Raw genomic sequence first — 12,286 nt, forward strand, 5'->3', positions numbered from 1 at the left:
ACTCAAGCCAGGTTACTTGATTTCATGTCCTGATTCACCCATCTACTAATCCTGTGACTCATTTTCCTCATCTGGCAAATGGTTAAAATATCTCTCAGGTTATTCTGAGGATTAAATGAGTTGATCCATAAAATGGATTCAGAACAGTACCTTACACATGTAAATATTTAATAAATGCTATACACATTCTTCTTTTTCCTAGGAAAACTACTAAATTTTCAGCCTCCTTTGCAGTTACATAGGTCCTTGAGACTAGAATATAAGTTGAATAGATGTGAGTCATTTACTGGCCTGACTCATTAATATCTTCAAGACATGCTCCTCATCCATTCCCCCGTCAGCCAGCTAAACACCTAGAGTCGGTAGACCCACAGGATGGAACCACTGGATCTATGAATAAGTGGAACAAGAGCCCCACCCCTACCAACCACACTGAACTATCACGGCATCAGTGAGAAATAAATGTGCATTGTGTTACATGTGAAATGCTTTGTTGCTTCTGTTATAGTGGTTAGCCTTTCTGCACTAGTAAAGTTGCCTATGATTATTTCTTATAATATACTACCTGTTTTAAAGAACAAAAATTTTGATCTCAAAATACGAACCATAGATAAATAAAAGGAGTTCAGAACCAAAAATTTGCTACAGATAATCCACAACTTGATAACATAGGAATCCAAGAGTCATTCATCAAGTTGAATTATTTTTAACCTCATCTCTTTCATATAGTTCCCATTTTTGGCTCCAGGCTAAAGAGGGTAATTTCAATACAGCTAAATGGGTTTATTCAACTTAAAACATAGATTCCTCATGTCCCCTCTTAGCTTTACCAGTGAACATTGTTTTCTTATACATTGACTGAAACATTTAGACTATAAATATCAAAAGTACTAGCTGAGAAAATCCAGGAGGAAACATTCATCAGGAAAAGGATAAATATTCAAAAGAAGGGCTTTGAATTAAAAAAAAAAATTCAACAGCGACAAGAAATTTCCTATAATGGTTATGAAATGTCTACAGTAAAGTCCCCCAAAACAAGAATATATTTCCCAAGTTTTCCTCTTGAGGACCATAGACATGAAAGAAATATATTCAATTTAGGGTACTATTCATTTTGCAAAAATGGAAAAAAGAAAGGGAAAGGAAAAGTGATACCAAGAATGACATAGAATGAATATATATATATGCCATTTTACAAGCATTCAGACAAAAATGTATTCAATATTAGCCATATAATTTGTCTTCTATGGTTAGAGCTTCCAGCTGAGACTAACTGAGATATTTTCCAGAGTGTTTTGTTACTCAAGGAACCGTAAGATATTAGATTACATTATCAAATATATCTTTCTAAATACAGAACTAAATGACTATCCCCTTATTTGCATCTTGCTCTGTAATGTGTTTTGTATAAAGAAAGGTATTATCAACCCCATCCTCCACCCCCCTCCCCCAAAAGGACACTGAAATTCAGAAAAGTCAAGGGGTTTGTCCAAGGTTATCTGGACAATGTCGTAAGGCAACACAAATAATCATCCACTGAGTGATGTGCAAATTTCAATCTTCACATATGAATTTTCTGGACATGGTTAAAGTGAGAGCCATGGTCAAGTTACTCAGTATAACAGTTATAGATGTGCCTATGAGAGGAAAACGTGAGCAACTGGATGCATTTAAAGTAGCCCAGCTTAAATCATAGCAAAGAACAACTGAATCATTTAATAATCAACAGGTTAAACCTAATTCTAATAATTCCAGTGAAAATACCTGAAGTACAAAAGGTTTACCAAGCACCATTTTAATAGCATACTGGTTTCAGGAAAGAGTTAAATAAAACAAAATTTTAGGCTAATAAAGTGATCCCACAAGTGCTTTGGATCTCTTTGTGACATAATTTAACCTCTACATGGTTCCCGAGAAACAGCTTTATAACAGACATTTCCTCTTTGTTTTCATTATTCCATCTGAGACATAATTCTTTAGAAAAAGAAGAGCAACTAAGAGACCTTTTTATAAAAATCACACAAATATTTTATTAAAAAAAATACAAATAGTAAGCTAGTAAAAAAAATCACACAAATATAACAAAGTTGTAAACAATCATGCATTTAAAAAAAAATTATACTTTCTTGAAAATGTAGTAAGAATACTCCAAACAAAACATGAAGCAGGAACTCAGAGTAAAAACTGAAATGCATTTCAGCCTGCTTCGTTGTTGTTGTAGTAAAATGTTTATGCTAAATTGAACAAATACAACAAAACAACAAAAAATAGAACTGCCTTCTCAGTTCTAATTCAGTTTGGCAAATATGCCTGAATACCTCTTTATTAGTAAGCACACAAGCAGAAAACAGAATTCATCCCAGATGACTCAAATAAAGAGACTTTAATACAATAACTACTTATGGAGGTATGAGCAAGGTTAAGAAGATGAAAACAGGAATGGGGTACATAAATCTTTCTTTCCCAAATCAAAAAAAAAAAAAAAAGGTGAGCACAAGTACCCAAATAGTAAAGTCCATTATAGTTGCTTAGATTTGACCGTGAAATTTGGCTTTGATGTTTTGGCAGCTGCATTTATAACAACCATGTGAACCAAAGCAGTGATAGATGGCTAGAAAAGGGGGGAAGGAAAGATGGGACCAAGAAACACAGTGGAAGAAACATCCAAGAAACATCCATTGGATGAAAGATTGCAGTTGTAGGATTGTAAGAGAAAGAACAAGCAGGCAAAGGTACTTATGAGGTTCTAATTCCACCTGCCCAGGTATAATGAATCCATTAGCAGCTAAGGGAAGAGAGTAAGGCTGAGTACAGAGAGTGAAGAAACAGCTTCTGGTCTTACCTGAACAGGCACGGGGACTTGGATTCAAAGTGTTTCTGGTCTTACCTGAACAGGAACTTAGACGTGGATTTGAGTCCTAAGTCAGCCCCTCACTTTTGTGGAAAAGCAGACAAATCTCTGGGTCTTTTTTTCTTCACCTGAGAAAACAGGCTAATTTTAGTGGTTTCTTCAGAGATTTTTGGTTATTTTGTTTTAATCAAAATCCTTTTTATTTTCATTAGTTTTAGGTTTATAAAAAAAAAAATACTGATCAGAAAGTATTGTTCAATACACCACCTCACTCCCCAACAATTTCCCTTATTAACATCTTGCATTCCTGTGATGGGCTTCCTCAATGGCTCAGCAGTAAAGAATCCACCTGCAATGTAGGAGATGAGGGTTCAGACCTTGGTTTGGGAAGATCCCCTGGAGGAGGCAATGGCAACCCATTCCAGTATTCTTGCCTGGGAAATCCCATGGACAGAGGATCCGGTGGGGTGGGGGGTGGGTACAGTCCAAAGGGTGGCAAAGAGTCAGACACCACTGAGCGACCGAACACATGCACGTACATTTTTGTGGTACATTTGTCATAATAGATGAGTCAATGTTGATACATTATTGCTATTTGAAGTCCATGTTTTAAATTAGGCTTCACTGTTTATCTATTCTATGAATGTGGACAAATGAATGACATGTCTCCACCATGGACAGTAGCATTCAGAATAGCTTCACACCCTAAAAATCTATGCTACATCTATTCATTCCCCACCCCCAAACCCTGGCGAACACTCATCTTTCTACTGTCTCCATAGTTTTCCCTTTTCAGACCGTCACATATTTGGAATCATACAGTATGCAGAATTTTTAGATTGTTTTCTTTCACATAGCAGTATGCATTTAAGGTTTATAGAGTCATTTTGAAATCTTGAAGATACTAAAATTTGTTTAGTGAAGAACACTAAACAAACGGTAATGGTTTTTACTTCTATCATTAGTACTGTTGTTATTTCAATGCAGGCTTCATTTTCCTAGAGTTTTGAAAAGGGATCATGAATTTCCCCTGAGTAGGTAATGTAGGAGAAGACTCTTGAGAGTCCATTGGACTGCAAGGAGATCCAACCAGTCCATTCTAAAGAGATCAGCCCTGGGTGTTCTTTGGAAGGAATGATGCTAAAGCTGAAACTCCAGTACTTTGGCCACCTCATGAGAAGAGTTGACTCATTGGAAAAGACTGTGATGGTGGGAGGGATTGGGGGCAGGAGGAGAAGGGGATGACAGAGGATGAGATGGCTAGATGGCATCACCAACTCGATGCACGTGAGTTTGAGTGAATTCCGGGAGATGGTGATGGACAGGGAGGCCTGGCGTGCTGCGATTCACGGGGTCGCAAAGAGTCAGACACGACTGAGCGACCGAACTGAACTGAAATGAATGTAGGTCCTGTTTTATCTAATTTCTTTTACTCCCAACATTTTGGTAACACTTATTTCATCTCTAGTTTGCTTACTCACTCTCCTCCCCTATAAACTGACAATTTTGTGAGAATAGGGACCATTCCTGCCTTGTCCACTACTCTATTCCCAGCATTTAGCACAGTGTTTGGTAGGTGGCAGGTCCTCCTTAAACATTTGCCAAGTGAGCGAAAGGTTGGCATGGTGGCCTGAATGGAAGAGAAAAGGAGTTGCAGTAACACACTTTTGGGCAATGAACTGGAGGAAAGGCTATGATGAAACCACATTGCCCAGGACTAGAAAATTTTGTGTATTTTGGAAATTAATCCTTTGTGAGTTGTTTAATTTCCTATTATTTTCTCCCATTCTGAGGACTGTCTTTTCACCTTGTTTATGGTTCCTTTTGCTGTGCAAAAGTTTTTAAGTTTAATTAGGTCCCATTTGTTTATTTTTGTTTTTATTTCCATTACTCTAGGAGGTGGGTCATAGAGGATCTTGCTGTGATTTATATCAAGGAGTGTTCTGCCTATGTTTTCCTCTAAGAGTTTTATAGTTTCTGACCTTACATTTAGGTCCTTAATCCATTTTATCTTTGTGTATGGTGTTAGGAAATATTCTAATTTCACCCTTCTACATGTTGCTGTCCAGTTTTCCCAACATCACTTATTGAAGAGATTGCCTTTTCTCCATTGTTTATTCTTGCCTCTATATCTATGGTTAATTTATGTTGATATATGACAGAAACCAACACAGTATTATAAAGAGATTATCCTCCAATTAAACATAAATACATTTTTTAAAAAAGAAAAACAGTGGAGGACTTTATCCAGCTCTACAACTCACACACATAAGGACTTACATACCTGACAAAGGGAGTCTTCACTTAAATGCTTCCTTCATCTCAACGTGTAGTATTTTAAGTTTCTATATAGCAAGAGATGTGCCAAATGGCTTTAAATAATATACTGAATGCTATTCAAATACATATAGTTTAATAGCTACTTATAACTTTTTGAGATGGCTGTTACTTACTGAAGTTCAACTGAAATCAGAGTTAGTGTGTAGTGTTAGCTGTTCAGGCATGTCCAGCTCTGCAACCCCATGGACAAGAGCCCACCAAGCTTCTCTGTCCATGGAATTCTCCAGGCAAGAATACTGGAGTGGGTTGCCATTTCCTTCTTCAGGGGATCTTCCCGACCCAGGGATCGAATCGCAGTCTCCTACATTGCAGGTGGGTTCTTTACCATCTGAACCATCAACTTTACCCTAATTTTTCTTTGGATGCAATACAAATTCACCTACCCACAGTGCTACCTAAGATGAAGTCAACATTAGTTTATCAGTCTTCCTTAGGATTTACTCCAGATATGTGAAGAAAGAATTGTTTAAAAAAGCAATTGACACCTCTCCTCTGGCTCATCTCCAAAATATTCAAAGCATATCTCTTCATCTCTGGATGTTTTTCTTTTTGTCCCATTTTTATTTTAAACTAATGATAATGATATTTCATTGATGTCACTCTGGCAGAAAGTTTAAGCAGAAAGTTTCCTCTAAACCAAAATGTTCCTTAACCCACTGGGGAATTCTTAAAGCTAGATACTAATATGCACTGTAATTAAGAAATAATGAGCTTCCCACCATGATTTATTTCCATAGATTTAGATTCAATGCTGAGAAGCTACAGTTTAAATTGTTGCTGTGCCCAATAGCAAAAACTCCTTTAAATTCTCTGAGGTCAATTTTAAATAAACTTGCATTTCAGCAAAAAGAAAGTTAAGTGAAACTATGGTTCTGATTCGTCACCCTCGCTCCCACCCAAAGTGAAGGAAATATGCAGGCAGGCAGACGGGGAGAGAGAAAGAGTGTGGGGAAGAGGGAGGAAAAAAGAGAGAGGTGAGACTGAAAAAAAAAAATTAATAAGAAAAAGCATTACCCTCATTCCTGTGAGGTCTTGGGGAAAGTTTCTCTGCCAGTCCTCCTCCTGTGAAGTCTGAAGTCATTCCATTCCCATTCCTTAGGGTGCCTGCAGTTAACTGAACACTAAGAAAAAGAATGAATGACAAGGTCAGAGGCCTTGATTAAGATACTTCTCAGCTGCCCTGAAGGATTAACGTTGATGGCACAGGGTCAGAAAAACCCCACTGTTCGCTCAGAAGAAACTGAAATTTAGCGGATTGAAGCAGCTCTTAAATGTAACAGTTAACAGCAAAGGCTATGGAAGAAGACCACTTATTAGCAGTGTGAACTCAGGTGGTTCACTTAATCTCTCTGAGCCTCATTCTCTTCAACTGTCAAACATGGCTGATAATTCCCCCTTTTGTAGGACTATGTATATCATTGTAAAAAGCACAGTGGTACTCAGTACATTTCCACTGTTTTAAAATTATGCTGGCTTCGACTCATCTTCAAAGAGGCCTCTGGCAAGAGTTACAAAGGAAGTCAGAGAGCCAACCCTTGGCTTAATTTGGGACACAGGGCAGATCATCTGCAGTTATGGAAACCCTGAACCTGGGATGAAGTGTTTTATTTGAAACGCACCAAGTTGGGAAGAAGAAATTAGGTTAGAAATTATAAATCTGCTGAGAGGATGAATAAAATTTTGTTTTATCCCAACTAATGTCAAATGTGTTTTTTAATCACCTCATAATGAGAAAAATCAGAGAATACTGAAAAAAAAAAAAAAAACCCTAGATCTTTCTCACTAAACCCCACCTCCAGCAAAAGTCAGATAGAGTTATATGGCTTTTGATCACCCACAGAAGTTTGGGGTTTAGAGAAGTGTTTTAACATTGTATTCATTCAACACTTTTTATTGAGTTCTGGGGAGATAATAATGAATAAAAAAAATGACCTTTGCTTTTAAATGAGAGACTTGTCCATACATAGTCACATTTTTTTAAAATATGGTAATGACTCCAGGGAAAAATGTGATATCTTAAAGGGTATGCAGATTTAGATTGAGAAGTCCCTCCTTTAGCACAGGCTTTTCCAGAGTCCACTCTGCAATAGAAGCTGGCACATGAGTGGTTCATTCAAGGAACAGGCATGAGGGATAGGGACCAAGAAAGCCAGCACAAGCCTATGTTATGTGATCAGCCTTAGGACTTCCCTGGTGGCTCAGATGGTAAAGCGTCTGCCTACAATGCGGGAGACCCAGGTTCAGTCCCTGGGTTGGGAAGATCCTCTGGAGAAGGAAATGGCAACCCACTCCAATACTCTTGCCTGGAAAATCCCATGGACAGAGGAGCGTGGTAGGCTACAGCCCATGGGGTCACAAGAGTCGGACACAACTGAGCAACCACTTCACTTCACTTCTACTCTGAGGGACATCTGACTTCCTGATCCCATCAAACAGCTGAGAAAGCTTATCACATGCCTCTCTCCATCCTCTGCCTGACAGAAGAAAATAAAAAGCATTTGTCGGTGGGCTTCTGTCCCCCATGAGTCAAAGGCTGCTTCATGGGGTGCTTTGGACATCCCTAAATTCTGGGTTGCACTCGTATGAGTGCCTAATTTTGAAGTCTGTCAGTATCTGTAGCTGAACAACCCCTGGGCCATGCAAGAATTATAGAGCATGTGTGCCTCATCTTCTAGGGATAAGGCCCTCCCCCATATCTTCCACTGTAGCTCCTCTGAAGTACCTACATAACAGTAGCTGATGCACATTTCCCAAGTTGTTTTACAGATGCTAAAACTCCCACCAAATGCAAGAAATTAACTATTTGATGATCATGAGCCCCCAGACCTATTGGTACCTAAGGAATGATCATTTTAACTACCCTGTTATCTCACCACGAACCAATCAGAGAATTGGGCTTGAGCTGATCCCCACAGCAGGGCAATTGTCGAGTCAGAGGAGAAATATTTAAGGCTGAGGGTGAAACAGCTAATCTGTGGCAGCCTAAATGGAATGAGAATCAGACTGTACTTGCCGCAGCCATACATATGCTGGGCAGGAACCAGGTCTCCTGGAAGGGGCAGTGGCTGGGAGCTGGAGTTTAGGGATTGTGGAGCAATCCCAGTGCGATGGCTGCTGTTGACTGTGGAGAGACAGAACGAGAGGAGGTGAGGGAGGAGATCCTGGTGGGAAATCGCCTGTGGAGGAGAGCCAGGCAGCCATGGAAGCAATGTGATACTGCTGAGTCACACCTAAGAGGTGGAGCCATCACCATAGCCTCTCTCTCCACAGGCCAGCATAGGCAGCTGAACAATAGAGAGGCTGGCCCATCAAGCGCCTAAGGCACTCAACTACAGAGTAGGACCCCACCCAGGGTGCCACTTTAAGTGCCTGATGCGCTGATCTACAGAGTAGGACCCCAGTCAGGGGGGGGCCCTCTATGTGTCTGATGTGGGGAACAACAGAGAAGGGAGGGAAGGGCTCCCAGCCAAGAGAGCCCTCTAAGTGCCTGAGCAGGCAGAGTTATAGAGAAAGACTCTCCAAAGAGGCCTTCTGATCGTCAGCTACAGGAGGCTTGAAAAAAGACTCTGATAGGGCCATAACTCCTGCCACGGAGGCAGTCTGTGACCCTGAACACTTGGCACCTCCAGGGTCCCTGCAAGGCAAGCAGCTGCACCACCTTCACACTCAACTCTCACTGGGGCAGAGCTGCCACAGGGGAAAAAAAAAAAAGGTCTTGTATTTATGCACACAGAATCACTTCAGTCCTGTCCGACTCTTTGCAACCCTTTAGACCGTGGCCTGCCAGGCTTCTCTGTCAGAGAAGGGGATCTCCAGGCAAGAATACTGGAGCGTATTGGCCAAGACTGGTTGCCATACCCTTCTAGAGCACTATATTTCCTGCTGCCCTAGCTGCCAAATCCCTGAGTACCTGGTGCTGCCAGAACCCCTGCAAACCAGCAGCTGTACCACCTCCACACCTGGCCCTCACAGGGGCAAACCCAAGCCCTCCAGGGCAGCCTCAGGAGCTAAACCCCAGTGGACGACCCACATGTAGAGGTGGAAATAAAACCACAATTGAAACCCAGGGGCAGTGTGGCTAAGGAAGAAGATTCAAAACCTTCCCAGAAGCTGCAGATTAAATCCACATGATCAACTAAGAAGACTCTGTGTCTATGGAATATATAAAAGGCCATTGAGAACTCCCACATAAGAAAACACACTAGCTCTGATAGCTGTGGACATTGGAGGCAAGAACACACAGGAGAAGGACCAGATTAGAATCTGAGGAACCCCCACAGCAGGGCCAGAGATCAGTACAGTGTTGGATGGCATCATGGGGAGAGGTAAGGGGGACTGTGATTTCCAGCGCGGGAAAAGGACACTGACAGCAGTGACTCATGAAAAACATCTATTATTCTTATTTTTTGACTTGTTCTGTAGATTATTTTGGATTTTTTTTTCTTTTTTTTTCTTCCCCCCATCCCCCATTGTAGTTGTCAATTTTATTAGCACTAAGAAATCCAATTCAGTTTTTGAGCATTTTTTTCTTTTTCCTCAGTCACATTCTTTATTGTTGTCATAAACCTCTGCCTCTACACTGGGCTTTTGCAGTTCTGTGGAGTTTTCCTCTTTTTTTTTTTTTTCTCTTTTTAAATTTAATTTTTAATTTTTTATACCTTTTATTATTTTTCCTACATTTATTCCTTTGCTTTTCCTACTGTTCTTTTCCCCTTGCAGTTAATATTTAACATATATAAATCTTCTTAATCTACCTCTATTTAACTTTGCATATATATTCTTTCTTTTCTTTTCTTTCTCTCCTTTCCTCTCAACATATTTGTTCATTTTATTTTCATTGCTTTATTCTGCAGTGGGCACCTTGCTTTAGTTTTGTTTTCCAGTTGGTGCTTTAATTAGCTCTGTTCCTGTACATATAATCTTTGGTTTCCTTTGTTTGCCAGGTTAATCTATTGTACTTAATTTTTGCTGGACTTCTTTGATCTTGCTTATGGGTGTATATGCATATGTGTATATTCAGTCATAGTTTCTACTGTTGTTATAAACCTCTTCCTCTACATTGGGCTTTTGCAATTGTGTGGAGCTTTCCTTTTTTTCCCCTTTTGTCTTTCTTCTTCCATTTTTTTCTCTTTTTTATAATTTTAAACTTTTTAAAACTTATTATATTTTTTCTACATTATTTTTTCATTTGCCTTTCCTACTCCTCTTTTCCCCTTGCAGTTAATCTTTAATGTATATAAATATTCATCTATCTCTATGTAACTTTGCATATCTATTCTGTCTTTCTTTCCTTTCCTCTCAACATATTTGTTAGTTTTGTTTTCATTGCTTTATTCCCCAGTTGGCACCTTGCTTTAGTTTTGTTTTCCAGTTTTTGCTTATGTTAGTTTTATTCTTAACTGGTAAATATAATTTTTTATTTCCTTTGTTCACGAATCAATCTACTATATTTTTGTTAGATTGTTTTCACTTTGCTCATAGGTGTGTATGTATATGTGTATATTCCATTATTTTAATTATTATTTGCCTGATTTTGTAACTGCCATTTGTCTGAGGTTTATTTTTGGTTGCTCGTTTTTGGATATTTGTTTTACTCTCCCTTAATGCCATAACAAACCACTTGTGAAATCATCATTCCTGACCAGAGCTCAAACAATGAGTCTTTGGAGTGGCAGCACTAGACCAGAGAACTAACCCTAGGGAGTATCAAGTAGTGAGAACTCAGACCAAGAAAACCCCTTGAACACAAGACCTGGCATCACCCAACCACCAGTAGCACCCTGTGCAGGATGCTTCATCTAAACAACATACGAAACAAAAATACAAACCCAATCATCAGCAGACAGGAGTACAACCTCACTCAGCCTTGCCCATCAGAGGAAAAACAAACAAACAAAAACTCAGCACAAATCTCACCCTAGACAAAGCTCATACAAATCACTGGACCAACCTTAGGAGGGGAGAAGCAAAAGGAAGAAAGAATCCAACCTTCTTCAAGGAAAGAATTCAATTTCCTTGAAGTTTGGGGAAAGGAGACCTCAGACACAGTGACTTAAAAAAAAATGAAAAGGCAGAGAAATACTGCACAAATGAAGTAACAAATAGAGACACAGAAGTCCAAATAAATAAAAAGGAAATAGGAAAATTACCTGAAAAAGAATTCAGAATAATGATGGCAAAGATGATCAAAAACCTTGAAAACAAAATGGAGAAAATGCAAGAATATATTAACAAATACCTAGAAGAACTGAAGTATAAACATAAAGAGACAACACAATTACTGAAATTAAAAATACTTTAGAAGGAATGAAAGCAGAATATCTTAAACAGAAGAACGAATCAGTGAGCTGTAAGATAAAATGGTGGAAATAACTTCTGAAGAGCAGAATAAAGTAAAAAGAATGAAAAGACCTGAGGACAGTCTCAGAGACCTCTGGGACCATATCAAACACACCAACATTCAAATTATAGGGGTCCCAAAAGAAGAAGAGAAAAAGATAGAGTATCAGAAAATTTTTGAGGAGATTATAGTTGAAAATTTCCCCAACATGGAAGGGAGTCAATCAAGTCCAAGAGGCACAAAGAGTCCTATACAGGATAAACCCAAGGAGAAACACGCCAAGACACATATTAATCAAACTAACAAAAACTAAACAAAAAGAAAGAAGATTAAAAGCAGCAAGGGAGAAGCAACAAATAACATACAAGGAAAACCCCATATACTTAACACCTGATCTTTCAGCAGAAACTCTTCAGGCCAGAAGGGAATGGCAGGATATATTTAAAGTATTGAAAGGGAAAAATCTACAACGAAGATTACTGTGCCTACAAAGGATGGTACAGGGAGGGAAGTAGGAGAGGGGTTCAGGATGGGGAACAAGTGTACACCCATGGCGGATTCATGTTGATGTATGGCAAAACCAATACAATATTGTAAAGTAAAAAAATAATAATAATAAATGATAAATGGTTAAACAAAAATAAAAGTGATTGTGAAAAAATAAAATAAAATCTATGTTTAAACTAAAAAAAAAAAATTTGATAGAGAAATGAAAAGCTTTTCAGACAAGCAAAAGTTTAGAGAATTCATTACCA

At 38.9% G+C, this 12,286-nt stretch overlaps 1 protein-coding gene across 2 annotated transcripts in view; it reads right to left on the bottom strand.

Moving 5' to 3' along the window:
• Positions 1-2,046: 2,046 nt before the first annotated feature.
• PRELID2 (PRELI domain containing 2) overlaps positions 2,047-12,286 on the bottom strand; it is a 597,505-nt gene continuing 587,265 nt past the window's right edge. The window contains exons 9-10 of one of the 2 annotated variants that reach the window (XR_009737613.1): positions 6,206-6,312; positions 2,047-2,979 (exon numbers count right to left, since the gene is read on the bottom strand). The gene's annotated coding sequence lies outside the window, so the exon portion shown is untranslated. Of the gene's footprint in view, positions 2,980-6,203; positions 6,313-12,286 lie in introns of those variants that run through there. The other variant, XR_009737615.1, reaches the window with a different exon arrangement.

Source organism: Bos javanicus, chromosome 7, assembly GCF_032452875.1.
Source record: "Bos javanicus breed banteng chromosome 7, ARS-OSU_banteng_1.0, whole genome shotgun sequence".
NCBI classification, from domain to species: domain Eukaryota; kingdom Metazoa; phylum Chordata; class Mammalia; order Artiodactyla; family Bovidae; genus Bos; species Bos javanicus.